This window comes from Dioscorea cayenensis, chromosome 4, assembly GCF_009730915.1.
Source record: "Dioscorea cayenensis subsp. rotundata cultivar TDr96_F1 chromosome 4, TDr96_F1_v2_PseudoChromosome.rev07_lg8_w22 25.fasta, whole genome shotgun sequence".
Taxonomy (NCBI): Eukaryota; Viridiplantae; Streptophyta; class Magnoliopsida; order Dioscoreales; family Dioscoreaceae; genus Dioscorea; species Dioscorea cayenensis.
In genome coordinates, this window is record NC_052474.1 from 11,921,335 (window position 1) to 11,935,644 (window position 14,310).

Below are 14,310 nucleotides of genomic sequence, written 5' to 3' on the forward strand. Positions count from 1 at the left end.
ACAGAGTTAGTGACGGTAGACCTTAGATTTGTGACCGTGTATTGAAGGATTTCCATGACTCATCAATGCATTAGTTAGGAGGCATAATAGTCGGTTTTGCACTTGTAATGATTTTCCTAGGCGGAATAATATCTGAGTACCCCATTTATATCGATTGCCTTATCTCTAACTTACTTGTGCTTTTCTTTCTTGGTTCTTTTATTCTTGTTTACATTACATCTTATCAGCACAATCACTATTTATCTTCACTTGGTTAAGAAACAATTTAAGTTTTTTTAATCCCGACTCCCTGTGGATACGATACACACTCACCTGCGATTTTATTACTCGACAAACCTGAGCACTTGTGGGATATATGCAAGGGGCGTTGTCAAGTTTTTGGTGCCATTGCCGGGGAGTAAACGTTTAGAGATACTTTGCACTTTTTTTCTTAGCTATTCGTTCATTCATTCTATTTCACATCTTCTTTTCTATCATCATTCTAATTTGTTCTTTTTCTTTTGGTACAACTCTAGGTTATGACCCGAGGGAACCCTTTGATATTAATTGAAGGAGATCCCGAACTTGAACGTACACTCAGAAAAAAGGGAAAGAACCTGTACAAGAACCGTCAAATCTAGCTAAAGTGGAAGTTGAAGGATCTGACAACATGGCTGAGTAGAATGAACAGCAGAGAACATTATCTGATTACGCTAGACCATCATTATTGGGGACACAATCTAGCATTGTACGACCCCTGATTATAGCTCCAAACTTTGAGTTAAAACCAGCATTCATCCAGATGATTCAGTACTCAGCGCAATCCAATGGTTTGGCTGATGAGGATCCAAACAACCACATAGAGAACTTCTTAGAAATTTGTGATATGCTGAAAAACAACGGTGTATCAGATGATGCTTGTAGATTGAGGGCTTTCCCATTTTCTCTCAAGGGAAGAGCCAAGCAGTGGCTTCATTCCTTGCTAAAAGCATCCATCACGACTTGGAATGAGATGATCAAACATTTTCTTGCTAGATACTTCCCTCCGGGAAAGTCAGCCAAACTTCGCAATGAGATATCGTCGTTCATACAGATGTAATTGGAATCATTGTTTGAGACATGGGAGCGTTTCAAGGACCTTTTGCAGAGGTACCCATAACACGGATTTCCCGAATGGATTATCATTCAAACTTTCTATAATTGTTTGAATTTGAGTACAAGGCAATTGTTAGATGCCACCGCGGGAGGTACAATGGGGAGTAAACCCTCAGAAGAAGCCCGACAGTTAGTAGAAGACATGGCCATGAACAGTTATCAGTAGAATGCGCAGGAATGGAAAAAGGTGGCGGGGCTCCATGAAATAGATGCAGTTACTTCTTTGGCAGCCCAAGTAGAATCATTGAGTAAGAAGTTATACCTTCTAACTTCGACTAAAGTGGCGGTCGTGACTACTTATACCAGGTGTGGTGGAGGACATGCTCCCTCCGATTGCTCGATCTCTATTAGTGATGTATCTTCAGTGGAGAAAGTCGACTTTGTGGGTAATGAAATGAGGAACCAAGGTAATCCATATAGCAACACCTATAATCAGGTTGGAAGAGTCATCCCAACTTTTCGTGGAGCAACCAAGGATAACCAAAGGCCATGGCACCACCGGGTTTCCAACAACAACAAGCCCCAAACATGAAAAATAGAGTGTCCGGCTTAGAAATTTGAATATCTGACTTAGAGAAAGCCTAGACTAGATTTGTGTAATCGTCAGATACATGGTTCTAATCGGTCGAGGCTACACTTCGTAACCACACTGCTTCATTGCACAATCTAGAAAATCAAGTTGGGCAAATTACGAAGTCTCTATCGGAAAGACCACAAAGAAGCTTGCCAAGCAATACTAACACCAGTTTATGAGAGCATGTGATGCCAATCACTTTGAGAAGTGGTCATGAGATTGAATGTAGGCTTCCAAGTGAGAAGACCAATGTTGAAGCACCGAAGGTCGTAGAGGTTGAGAAGCGAGCAACCAAGGAGAAGGTGGTGGCACACCCACCTTACAAGCCAAGAATACTTATCCCTCTAGATTGAAGAACGACCAAGTGGACGAGTAGTAAAATAAGTTTCTGGGTTTATTTAGGCAACTACATTTAAACATTCCCTTTGTTGAGGAAATATCCCAAATGCCAAGGTATGCCAAGTTCTTGAAAGATTTGTTGACCAATAAAAGGAAATTGGAGGAGTGTGCCTCTGTGATTCTAGATGCATCTTGCTGGGTGGTCTTGCAAAAGAATATGCCGAACAAGAAGAAAGACCCAGGAACCTTTATCATTCCATACAACATTGGCAACTTGGATGAAGAAATGGCATTGGCGGACTCTTGGGCTAGTATCAATGTCATGCCATATACTTCATCAAGAAGTTAGGCTTCGGAGAGCCTAGGCCCACTCGAATGACATTACAATTGGCGGACCGAATAGTGAGACATCCGAGAGGCATCATTGAAGATGTGCTTATCAAAGTTGACAAGTATATATTTCCTGTAGACTTCGTGGTGTTGGATGTCGATGACAATGCAAATGTTCCTTTGATACTTGGGAGGCCATTCTTGCGCACTGCCAAGGTATTGATCGACATGAATGGCGGGGAGTTGACACTAAGTGTTGGAGATGATAAGCTCACATATCGCCTCACCGAAGCCATGTGACATTCTCTTGACTTTGACGATACTCTTTACATTCTTAACACTACTGATGAGATAATTGATGAATATATGCAGGAAATGTTCAATCCGGTCTGATACGAGGGATTGCTAGACCAAGAAGTGGAGAATGAAGAAATTCTAATGCTTGGTCTAAAGGAGAAGTACCATCTACTCCGGGGATTATGAAGAAAGTGCTCTGGAAGATGAAGAGGGCGAGGAGACACCACAAGAAATGCTCCATGGCTGTTGGAGATGCGCAAGAACCAGACAAGGTGGATGAATCCTTGTTAAGTGGTAAAAAGCCCGATTACTCGCCCTCTACCCTTAAGAGACTTTGATCATCATGATTCCAAGACATGGGTAAGAGGAAAACATTCATCTATGAGCCCCCGTAAGGTAAGACAAGGTACATCAATCTGAGTGACGTTAAACAAGCTCTTCTTCGGTGGAAACCCAAGCGTTTACTGCTTTCTTTGTTGTTAGTTTAGTGTTTGCATGTATAAGACTTTGAGTATCAGTGTCTTGATTTTTAGATGCTTTTGCTATGATTTTCTTGTGAATTTTTGGTGTCATCTTGTGCTTAAATGTGATTAGGTGAAGTTTTTGGTCGAATAAGCTAGTTTCTCTTGTTTCACTAGTGTATTATGTATAGTAGGGCAGGCTCTGAGTGTTTATACATGTTCAGAAATTTTCTCTAGAGCCTGCAGAGTTTTTTAAGCCATCCAAAGAAAATGCACGGGCGTGTGGAATTTCCGCATGCCCGTGCATTTTCTCTGTGAGTTCGTCTAGAGAAGGCACAGGGGCATGGACTCGCCCCTGTGGGCGATCCTGTGAAAAATGCACGGGCGTGGTATTTTCCACACACCCATGTGGATCTCTCCAGAAGAGCTCCCCTCCATCTAGATAATATACAGGGGTGTGTATCTATTCCTGTGAATTGGGCAGTAGTGATCCATGCCCATGCAGAATTTTCGCACGCCCGTGCGAAACACTTAGTGAAAATTCTCAATTGGACAAATAATCCACAGGGGTGTGCGTATGCCCTGTGGGTCGGGCGCACTGGCATGGGTATTTTCTGCATGTCCGTGCGGTTGCGTTCAGAGATAGATGAGTAGTTTCCTAAGAGCACACAGGTGCGTGCGTCTGCCCCTGTGACTTTCTCCTATGGAGACGCATGGGCGTGGGTAATTTCCGCATGTCCATGTGAATGTATAGGAACGCAATAGTGGCGGCATTTCTTTAAATCTTTTGGCACTTCTCCATTCTCACACTCCCGACCACTCAACGACCACTCCTAACACCCCTCCCGACCTCACACCATCGATCTTGAGGAATTTCACTCGATTTTCAAGCCGAGTTCGAAAGTTTTCGAGTTCGCTATTGGTAAACCCTCAATTTTTCTCCTTTTTGCAATAACTTGATTTTAACTGATTAAAATGGTAAATGTTGCTTAGTTTCTGTGTTTATAAGATTTATGCATGTTTAGAATGAACTTTGAACTGATAAAAATGTGTATTTGTGGTTTAATGGGCCGCGGCCGTACGATTTTTCATGCTCGTGGATCCACACAAGTGTGTGAAAATTCCACACGACTGTGTGGATTTCTGCAGTCTTATTTTGAGAGCTTCTTTGATCGTCCTTTTCAAATTTTTCCAGGTATCGCACCCCAATCGAAGAATCAGGATGGCAAGCGTCCTAGAGAGCAGTCCCTTAAGAGAGAGCACACTGAGTTTGCTATTGCTGAGCATGAGGCTTGTTTTGAGCGATTCTCGAGACTTCGGTTCGATCAGACTCAATTCCTGGACATGAGCATATTGCCAGATATATAGCAGGGAGAAGAATTGGCAGATGAGGTATAGTATCTGGTATCAGTTGGAGGTTGGAGATAATTATTGGTGATCAAAGAGCCTGGTATTTGTACACTTGCACTCGAGGTGCTATCCTCATTCGAGTTTGACCATTCTTATGATAGATTTGACAGGGACGATGCTATGCCATTTAGAACACTAGGGGATCACTACACCATGAGCGTGATACAGTTCTCGATCAGACTAGGATTGTATGAGGCGATATTCACAGATACTGAGGGGTACGCTCAGTTACTGACAGACTATCCTGGTGCCTTGACCCCGCAGAGGGTGTATGGAATGCTATGCGGACAGGGGCAGCATGAGCAAGGGGTATCCATGGCCACGTGCCTTTCTCGACTTGCCATATCGATATTTGCATGCCATTATAAGCAGGTTGGTAAATGGCCGTGGTGACAATACTGGCGTCCTGAGCTAGCAGGAGCTCCTGTATCTTTATTCGATGGTCCAAAGCACACTGATCTATCTGGGGCATATCATCGAGAAGTATTTACCACTTCAGGGGCATTATGCCAGATTAGGAGTGATCTTCTCAGGCCCCTACATCACGAGATTGGTTATGGGTATGGGTCTTTTGAATGCGATTGGGAGGATCGAGAAGGCAAGTATATTGCTTCCCTTGGGTATAGAGACATTCAGGTTGATGGGGTTGGTGCGTAGGGTTCGGTCCGAAGTATATGCCCTAATTACACCTACCCTTGAGGTAGCAGAGGGAGAAGATGAGCTTTCCGAGGGTTTACAGCCTGCTCCGGAGCCTTAGCCGACACCGATGGAGACCAAGGCACCTTCTATGGCAGAGGAGCCACCCCAATACGCATATTTTCACTATCTCAAGCCTATGATCAATTTTTGAGGCTTGAGAGCATGGTGGGTATGCTACGGACTGAGATTGCTGAGGTTAGTGCGATACAGGCCACACAGTATACCGATTTTATGGTGCGTTCAGACACTCTTGACAAGTTCCCCTTGTGTATATCCCGTAAGTGCACGGGTTTGTCGAAGTAATAATCCCGGGTGAGCGGGGTCGAATCCACAGGGAGTAGGGAGTAAAGACACTTAATTCGATTCTTAGCTATGTGGAGTATCAACAATGATAAGTGTGATAATGATTCAATTCTCAACAATTAAAAGCAACAAGTAAGAGAGCAAAAGTAAGGAGGAGGCAAGGCAATCGATAAAGATGTGGTACTCGGATGATGCTTCACCTAGGAAAATCGTTTCAAGTGAAAGAACTCTCTATTATGCTTCCTAATCAATGCAATGGTGAGTCATGGAAATCCTTACATACATAGTCCCAAATCTAAGGTCAACTATGCCTAACTCTATTCATGTCCAGGAGGAGAGATTAAATAACCTCTCAACCTCACACTCGAATAAAGTTGCAATGAGCTCTAGGGATTCCAAGTGATAAATCGCTTCCTAATTATAGACCTAACCCTTTGGTGCAGGCGGAAGATCCGTAGCCACAATTAAACCCTAGATACTAAGATCCCCTCAACGCTTCACTCCATTGCACGCGAAACTAGGCCCCAGCGGAGGTTCATCCCTTAGAACATTCACTCTATTATGGTCGCAAAGAACTCAAGGAACAGAGGTAGAATCTATCACGTCGGACGGGAAAGGGGATGCTCCTGTACCTCTCGACTCACCCTCTCAACCCTCTCCAACCTAGCTTTATCTAACGCTCGTGGTGTGTCACTCACTCACAAGGTTACCAACAAGAACTCTCAACCCTAGTGTCACTCTAGGGGAAATGTTCATACAATCAAGCATTCAAGGTTGGAACTCACAATAAACATCAATTTATTAAAAGCATAATAAAGAAGTTCAAAGAAACGAATACATCCTAGGGTTCACAATCATCCAAGTACCCACTAGGGGTTTAGCTCTCCATGGAGCTAAGTACAATCAAAGAAATTGAATGTAAAAGAAATGAATCCATAAAGAAACCCCCTTGATGGTCGTGTCGATGGTCTTGCGGAGAGTCCTCTACTCGTCGTCCAAGGATTCCCTTGTCCGGTATGGGATACGCCTCGATGGAAGCTCCCCTACCAACCTTCTTCCTCAGGAATGACGATGTCGGAGCCATTGAACCTCTCCAAAACTTTGGCCAATACCCCTCAAAACCCTAGCCGAAGCCCTCTCTCAAGTTGGGGAAAAGATGGAGAAAAGAATACCAAAATCGGGGTTGAATCGGCTTTAAATAGGGCTGGAATCGGGCAACTCCACGGGCGTGGACGCTACAAGCGCCCTTGGGGAATTTCCACACGGGCGTGGATAATTTCCACACGCCTGTGTCGATTCTCTATTTCTCTGATTTCTCGGCCGGCTTTGAACAGTGCTACTACAGTGTTGCTACATTGCTCTGCTACAGTCTCCGACTTGAATAACTTCCCAAGTCCATACTCTCATCGGGGTAACGCAAACGGGCACACGTTTCCGTCGTGAATCACTTGCTTCTTCAATGATATATATGTTGGTGGAGCTCCTGTTCTTATATGTATAAGATGTAATGCTCGAGTGTGACTACCATTGTGCCCCTCTAAATGGATGTGCTCACTCGAATGCGAGGAGGTTGGCACACACTCTAACATCTCACACCTATCCTATGTCTTCGCGTTTGAACCTTAGCAAGATCTCCTCCAAAATAGGTGCATTATGATCCACATTGGCTTATTTCCTTCATACTCAGTCTCACAACCATACCTGCATAAAAGTAACATAAAAACACACATATTAATGTAAAAAATTGAGAAAAGTAATGCTCAACATAAGGAAAGAATGCTTCGCATTCATATCACACAAGCACTTATCAACTCTCCAGCAGATTTTAGAGTGAGACGTTGCCTCATCATATGTTCTGCAGCTGAGGACCCCTCCAGCTCCTCCGGCTTCACTATTAATAATCCACCGGCACCATTTGATTATCCAGCTGTAGCAGTAGAACCGACAGCTGATGACACTGACACTTGACATTATTTGTCATCATCTTTATTACTTTTGCATTTCATTTTGGACTTGTATACTCAGAAAGAACTTTCCTTCTGAGTTTATTTGTTCATTTTGTGGTCTCGAGTTGTATTCATTGCTTTACCTGTTATTTACTTGACTTGTTTTTGTTTTATTAAGCTTCACTAAACCCCCTCGTGTATGCATGTAGATGGTCTTATCAGTATGGGAATTAAGAACTAGTCATGGACACGATCGAGGTGCTTTTGCACTTGGTCGTGTGTGCTGCACAACCCGTCGTAACATCACTCCCAAGGATTTGCTTTGTCAAATGCAACACTAGGAGTCAGGGGAGTATTATTTTGATTGCTTTTCCCACATATACTCTTGACTGATATACATTATAAGGGAGGTTGCATGTATATATTAAGGACAATATACAACTTAAGTGTGGGGGGAGGGGGAGTTTCACAGTACACATGTCTTTTATATTAGTTTTGATTGATATATATGCTCACAGAGCCAATGGCGGTTCACCTTAGTTGCAATGATTGTATTCTTGAGTTTAGGAGACTTTTTTAACATTGAATGTTCTCATGCTCTAGTTCTTGCTTGAATTTCGAGGAATTTTTGCCCGATTGACACTTGTTGCACTACTCGCTCATTAAACTCATTTGGAAACTCAAGTTCGATGTTAAAGGGACTAGTTATAGTTGTTTCTTTTGTTAATTGAAAAAATGGAAAAGGGAAAAAGGAAGAACAAAATATTTTTATTGTTTAATTATTCTTGGTGGATGGAAAAAGCTAACACCTATGAAGTATGAAGTTACTCTCATAAGTCGAATACTAGTTATGCCCTAATGAGAGAAAGAGCTATCTAATGGGATGAGTGAAAGCTACTACCCTGGTAGAAAGAGCTACCACCTCGAAAGTGTGAAAGCCACCTTAGCGGCCGCTTTGGAAAGGGCTACCTAAAAGGATGTGTGAAGCTACTACCACTTTTTTTTTTAATTTGTGTCTCTTTGTGTAGATAAAGAAGTCCTTTATACTTAGAACTTTGAGGAGTATACTTTGGGTTGACTTGAGTGAGTTTGTACACACACTTACACAATTTTGGGTTTGTTATCCTTTTTTATTCAAGTTTTTAGCTAGAGCATTGATTTTTTGTATTTAATGTTCAAATTTCCCTTACTTGTGGAATGCTCTCTTCGTATGCTTTGGTGAACCTAAGGCCAAGCACTTCCAATATTTCATTCATCTATTCTTCAATGTTTTAATTTTTGCTTGAGGACAAGCAAAAGCTTAAGTGTGCGGGAGTTTGATATGTGCTTGTGTGATAACAATGAAAAGTGTTCTTTCCTTATGATGAGCATTACTTTTATCAGATTTTAGCACTAATACTTGTACATTTGTGTTACTTTCATGCATATACGGTTGTGAAGCTGAATGTTAAAGAAAGAAGCTAATGTAGATCATGAATGCACTATTTGGAGGATATCTTGAGATGGGTCAAACGCAAAGACTTAAGTAGGGTTCAAGATGCGAGAATGTGTGCCAAACTCCGTATATTCAAGCTAGCACAATGGTTTGGAGGGGCACAAAGGCAGTCACATTCGAGTATCCCGGGCTTGTGCATTAATAGTAAGATCTTCAACAATGAGGGCGGTTATTGAAAAAAGCAAAGCGATCTACGACGTAAACATGTGCCCGTTGATGTTACATCAATGAAAACGTGGATTCGGAGTGTTTCAGGACGGTACTGTAGCAAATAATGTAGCAAATTATTGTAGCAGGTACTGTCCATAGCCGGCTGAAAAAGATAATTCAGAGAATCCAAGATAAGTGCTTGTGTGATAAGAATGTGAAGTGTTTTTTCCTTAGGATGAGCATTACTTTTATCAGGTTTTAGCTCTAATATGTGTGCATTTATGTTACTTTCATGCATATAGGTTTGTGAAGCTGAATGTTAGAGAAAGAACCTAATGTAGATCGTGAATGCACCATTTGGAGGAAATCTTAAAAAGGATCAAACGCGAAGACATAAGTCCGGTTCAAGATACGAGAATGTGTGCCAACCTCCTCATATTCAAGTTAGCACAATGATTTGGAGGGGCACAAAGGTAGTCACATTCAAGTATTCTAGCTTGTGTATGTATAGCAAGATCTCTACCAATATAGCCATTTATTGAAGAAGCAAAGCGATTTACGACATAAACGTGTGCCCATTTACATTACCTTGATAAGAACATGGATTCGGGAGTATTTCACGATGGTACTGTAGCAAGTACGGTAGCAAACAGCGTAGCAATTCATTTTAGCAAAAACTGTTCCCAGCCGGCCGAGAAAAGTGATTTCTAGATAATCTATACGGGCCTGTGAAAATTCCATTGGCCCGTGTGGTGAATCCACAGGAACGTGTGGATTCTCGATTTCAGCCTTATTTAAGACCGATTTCATCTCCGATTTCAACATTCTTTTCTCCATCTTTTCCGTAACTTCAGAGAGGGCAGTAGCTAGGGTTTTGAGAGGTATTAGTTAGGGATTGGGAGAGGTTCTACATCTCTGACATCGCGCTCCGTTTGGAAGATGGTTAGTGGGAGAGCATTCGTCAGCACCGATCCGGCGAGGTGTAACCTAGCCCAGACAAAGGGACCCTTGGACTAGTAGACGCTTTTCCACAAGACCATCATCACGCGTATCAAGGTTGTTTTCTATGGATTACTTGTTTTTACATTTGATTTCATTGATTGTAACTAGCTCCATGGAGAGCTAAACCCCCTAGCGGGTACTTGGATTTGAGAACATTAGGATGTATTTGTTTCATTCAACGTTGTTATTATGCTTTCATTAATTGATTTTTTATTTGAGTTCCCATCTTAAATGCTTGATTGATTGAATGCTCCCTTAGAGTGATACTAGGGTTGAGAGTTCACCTTGGTAACCCTTGTGATTGAGTGACACACCACGAGAGTTAAACAAAGCTAGATTGGAGAGGGTTAAGAGGGTGAGTCAAGAGTTAGTGAAGCGTCCCCTTTCCCCTCCAGTGTGATTTATCCTACCTCCATTTCCTTGAGTTCTTTGCCGTCATAGTAGAGTGAATGGGCTAAGGGATGACCTTCCGCTGCGGCTTAGTTGTAGAGGCAACAGAGTGAAGCGTTGAAGTGATTTTAGTACCTAGGGCTTAATTATGACTAGGGACATTTCGCCTTGACCAAATGGTTAGGTCTACATTTAGGAAGAGGATTTATCACTTGGAATCCATAGAACTCATTGCGATTCTATATGAGAGCGAGGTTGAGAGATTGTTCAATTTCTCCTCCGTGACATGTATAGAGTTAGGCATGGTTGACCTTAGATTTGGGACCATGTATTAAAGGATCTCCATAACTCATTAATGAATTAGATAGAAAGCATAATAGAGGGTTTTGTACTTGAATCAATGATCCTAGGCGGAGCAATATCTCAGTACCCCATTTATATCGATTGCCTTAGCTCCCCTTTACTTGTGCTCTCTTTCTTGTCTCTTTTACTTTTGTTACATTACATCTTGTCACACAACTATTATTCACTTTTTGCTTAGTTAAGAAATAATTTAAGTGTTTTTATTCCCTACTCTCTGTGGATACAATACCCACTCATCTGTGATTTATTACTTCGACAAACCTGTGTACTTGAGGGATATACGCAAGGGGCGTTGTCAAGTTTTTGGTGCTGTTGCTGTGGAGTAGGCATTTAGAGATACTTTGTACTATGTTTTCTTAGCTATTCATTCATTCATTCTATTTCACATCTTCTTTTCTATCATCATTCTGCTTTTTTTAACTTTCTTTTTGTGTAGCTCCAGGTTATGACCCGAGGGAACCCTTCAATATTAATTGAAGGAGACCTTGAACTTGAATGTATAATTAGAAGAAGGGGAAAAGAACCTGTGCAAGAACTGTCCAATCAAGCTGAAATAGAAGTTGAAGGGTCTGATAATATGGTAGAACAGAATGAGCAATAGAGGACACTTATTGATTATGCTAGACCATCAGTTTTGGGCATGCAATCGAGTATTGTGCGATCCCCGATTACAGCTCTGAACTTCGAGCTGAAGCTGACATTCATCCAAATAATTCAGCAATCAGTGCAGTTCAATGGTTTGGCCGATGAGGACCCAAACAACCATATAGAGAACTTCTTGGAAGTTTGTGATATGCTGAAGATTAATGGTGTATCGGATGATGTTATTAGATTGAGGGCTTTCCCATTCTCTCTCAAGTGAAGAGCCATGCAGTGGCTACCCCCGATTTGGAACGAGATGGTCGAAGCTTTTCTTTCTAGATACTTTCCTTCAGGGAAGTCAGCCAAGTTTCACAATGAGATATCGTCGTTTGTGTAGATGGAGTTAGAGTCATTGTTTGAGACATGGGAGCACTTCAAGGATCTTTTACGGAGGTGCCCACAACAAGAATTTCCCGAATGGAAGAGTTATCCCAACTTTTCATGGAGCAACCAAGGACAACCAAATGCCATGGCATCACTAGCTTTCCAACAACAACAAGCCCCAAACATGGAAAATAGAGTGTCCTGCTTGGAAACCCGAATGACCGATTTAGAGAAGGCCTTGACTAGGTTTGTGCAATCGTCAGATACAAGGTTTCAATTAGTCGAGGCTACACTTCACAACCACACCGCTTCTTTGCACAATCTTGAGAATCAAGTGGGGCAAATTGTGAAGTCTCTATCGAAGAGACCACAAGGAAGCTTGCCGAGTAATACCGAGACCAATCCTAGAGTTCATGTAAGGTGATCACTTTGAGAAGTGGTCGTGAGGTTGAGGGTATGCTTCCGAGTGAGAAGCCTAATTTAGAAGCACCCAAGGTCATAGAGGTTGAGGAGGGAGCAAGCAAAGAGAAGGAGGTAGCACCCCCACCTTTCAAGCCAAGAATCCCTTATCCCTCTAGATTGAAGAATTACCAAGCGGATGAACAATACAAGAAGTTCCTAAGTTTGTTCAAGCTACTCCACATCAACATTCCCTTTGTTGGGGTATTATCCCAAATGCCTAAGTATGCAAAGTTCTTGAAAGACTTGTTGACCAACAAAAAGAAATTGGAGAAGAGTGTCTCTGTGATTCTAGATGCTTCTTGCTCTGCGGTCTTGCAAAAGAATATGCTGAATAAGAAGAAAGACCCGGGAAGCATCATCATTCCGTGTAAGATTGGCAATTTGTGTGAAGAAATGGCATTGGCGGACTTAGGGGCCAGTATAAATGTCATGCCGTATACTTTCTTTCTGAAGTTAGGCTTGGGAGAGCCTAGGCTCACTCGGATGACGTTGAAGACATACTTGTCAAGGTGGACAAGTACATATTTGATGTACTTGTCAAGATGGACAAGTACATATTTGGGTGAGACATCCGAGGGGCATCATTGAAGACGTACTTGTCAAGGTGGACAAGTACATATTTCATGTAGGCATTGTAGTGTTGGATGTCGATGAGGATACAGATGTACCTTTGATACTTGGGAGATCATTCTTGTGCACTTCTAAGGCATTGATCGACATGGACGATGAGGAGTTTACATTGAGGATTGGAGATGATAAGCTTACATACCATATTACATATGACATTCTCTTGACTTTGATGATACTCTTTACTTTCTTGACACAATTGATGAGATTGTTGATGAATACATGCAGGAAATGTTTAGCCCAAACCCGTATGAGGGTTTGTTCTACCAAGAGATAGACAATGAAGAAGTAATAATGCTTGGTCTGGAGGAACAGGTACCATCTACTAGGAGGATCATGAGAAGGTGCTCAAGAAGATGAAGAGCGTGAGGAGATGCCACCGGAAATGCCCCAAGGCTGTTGGGAATGTACGGGAACCGACCATGTTGGATGAACCATTGTTAGGTGGTACCAAGCCCGATAACTCTCCCTCTACCTTTAAGAGACTTTCCTCTTCATGCTTTCAAGCTATGGGTAAAATGGCAACCTTCATCTATGAACTCCCGTGAGGTAAGATAAGGTACATCAAGATTAGTGACGTTAAACAAGCACTTCTTAGGAGGCAACCAAAGCATTTGTTGTTTTTCTAGTAGTTTTTGCATGAATAAGGTGTCGAGTGTTGGTGACTATATTTTTTTAATGCTATTACTATGAGTTTTCCTTGGAATTTCAGTGCTTACATGTGTTTTTAATGTGTATAGCGAAGTTGGTTGGTCGTTTGAGCATGTTTCATGTTTTTCTCTTGTGTATTTTGCATGCTAGATGTAAGCTTTGAGTGTATCTATGTGGTCACGAATTTTTTGCAGAGCCTACAGAGTTTTCTAAGGCATCCAAAGAAAACGCACAAGCGTGTGAAATTTCTATACGCTCGTGGGTCTCTACTGAGAGCTCATCCAGAGAAAGCACAGCAGAGACTTAGCAATTTTTCCTGAGAGCACACAGGGGCATGGACTCACCCTTGTGGGTGAACTTGTGATAAACGCACGGGTATGGGTAAGTTCCACATGCCCATGTGGATCTCTGTAGCAGAGCACTCCTCCATCATGAGAAGATACATGGCCGTGCGTTCGCTCCTGTGAGTTGGACCCGTGAATGTCCATGACCATGCGGAATTTTTGCACGGGCGTGTGAAACACTTAGTGATTCTTCTCAGTTGGATAGAGAAGCCACAGGGGCGTGTGACTAGTCCTACGGGTCGGGCGCAGAGGCGTTGATATTTTCTACACGCCCATGCAGATGCTTTCAAAGATATAGAGTGGCATCCAGAGTGCACACAGTGGCATGCGTTTGCCCCTATAAGTCTCTCAGGTTGAAGCTCAAGGG

General features: G+C 42.3%; 2 non-coding genes across 2 annotated transcripts; both read right to left on the minus strand.

Moving 5' to 3' along the window:
* Positions 1-1,039: 1,039 nt before the first annotated feature.
* Positions 1,040-1,146, minus strand: LOC120259648. Its single transcript, XR_005536205.1, has one exon. It is a non-coding gene; the product is annotated as a small nucleolar RNA R71 (small nucleolar RNA).
* Positions 1,147-11,840: 10,694 nt separating this feature from the next.
* On the minus strand, positions 11,841-11,946 carry LOC120259744. Its single transcript, XR_005536297.1, has one exon. It is a non-coding gene; the product is annotated as a small nucleolar RNA R71 (small nucleolar RNA).
* Between the last annotated feature and the right edge of the window lie 2,364 nt (positions 11,947-14,310).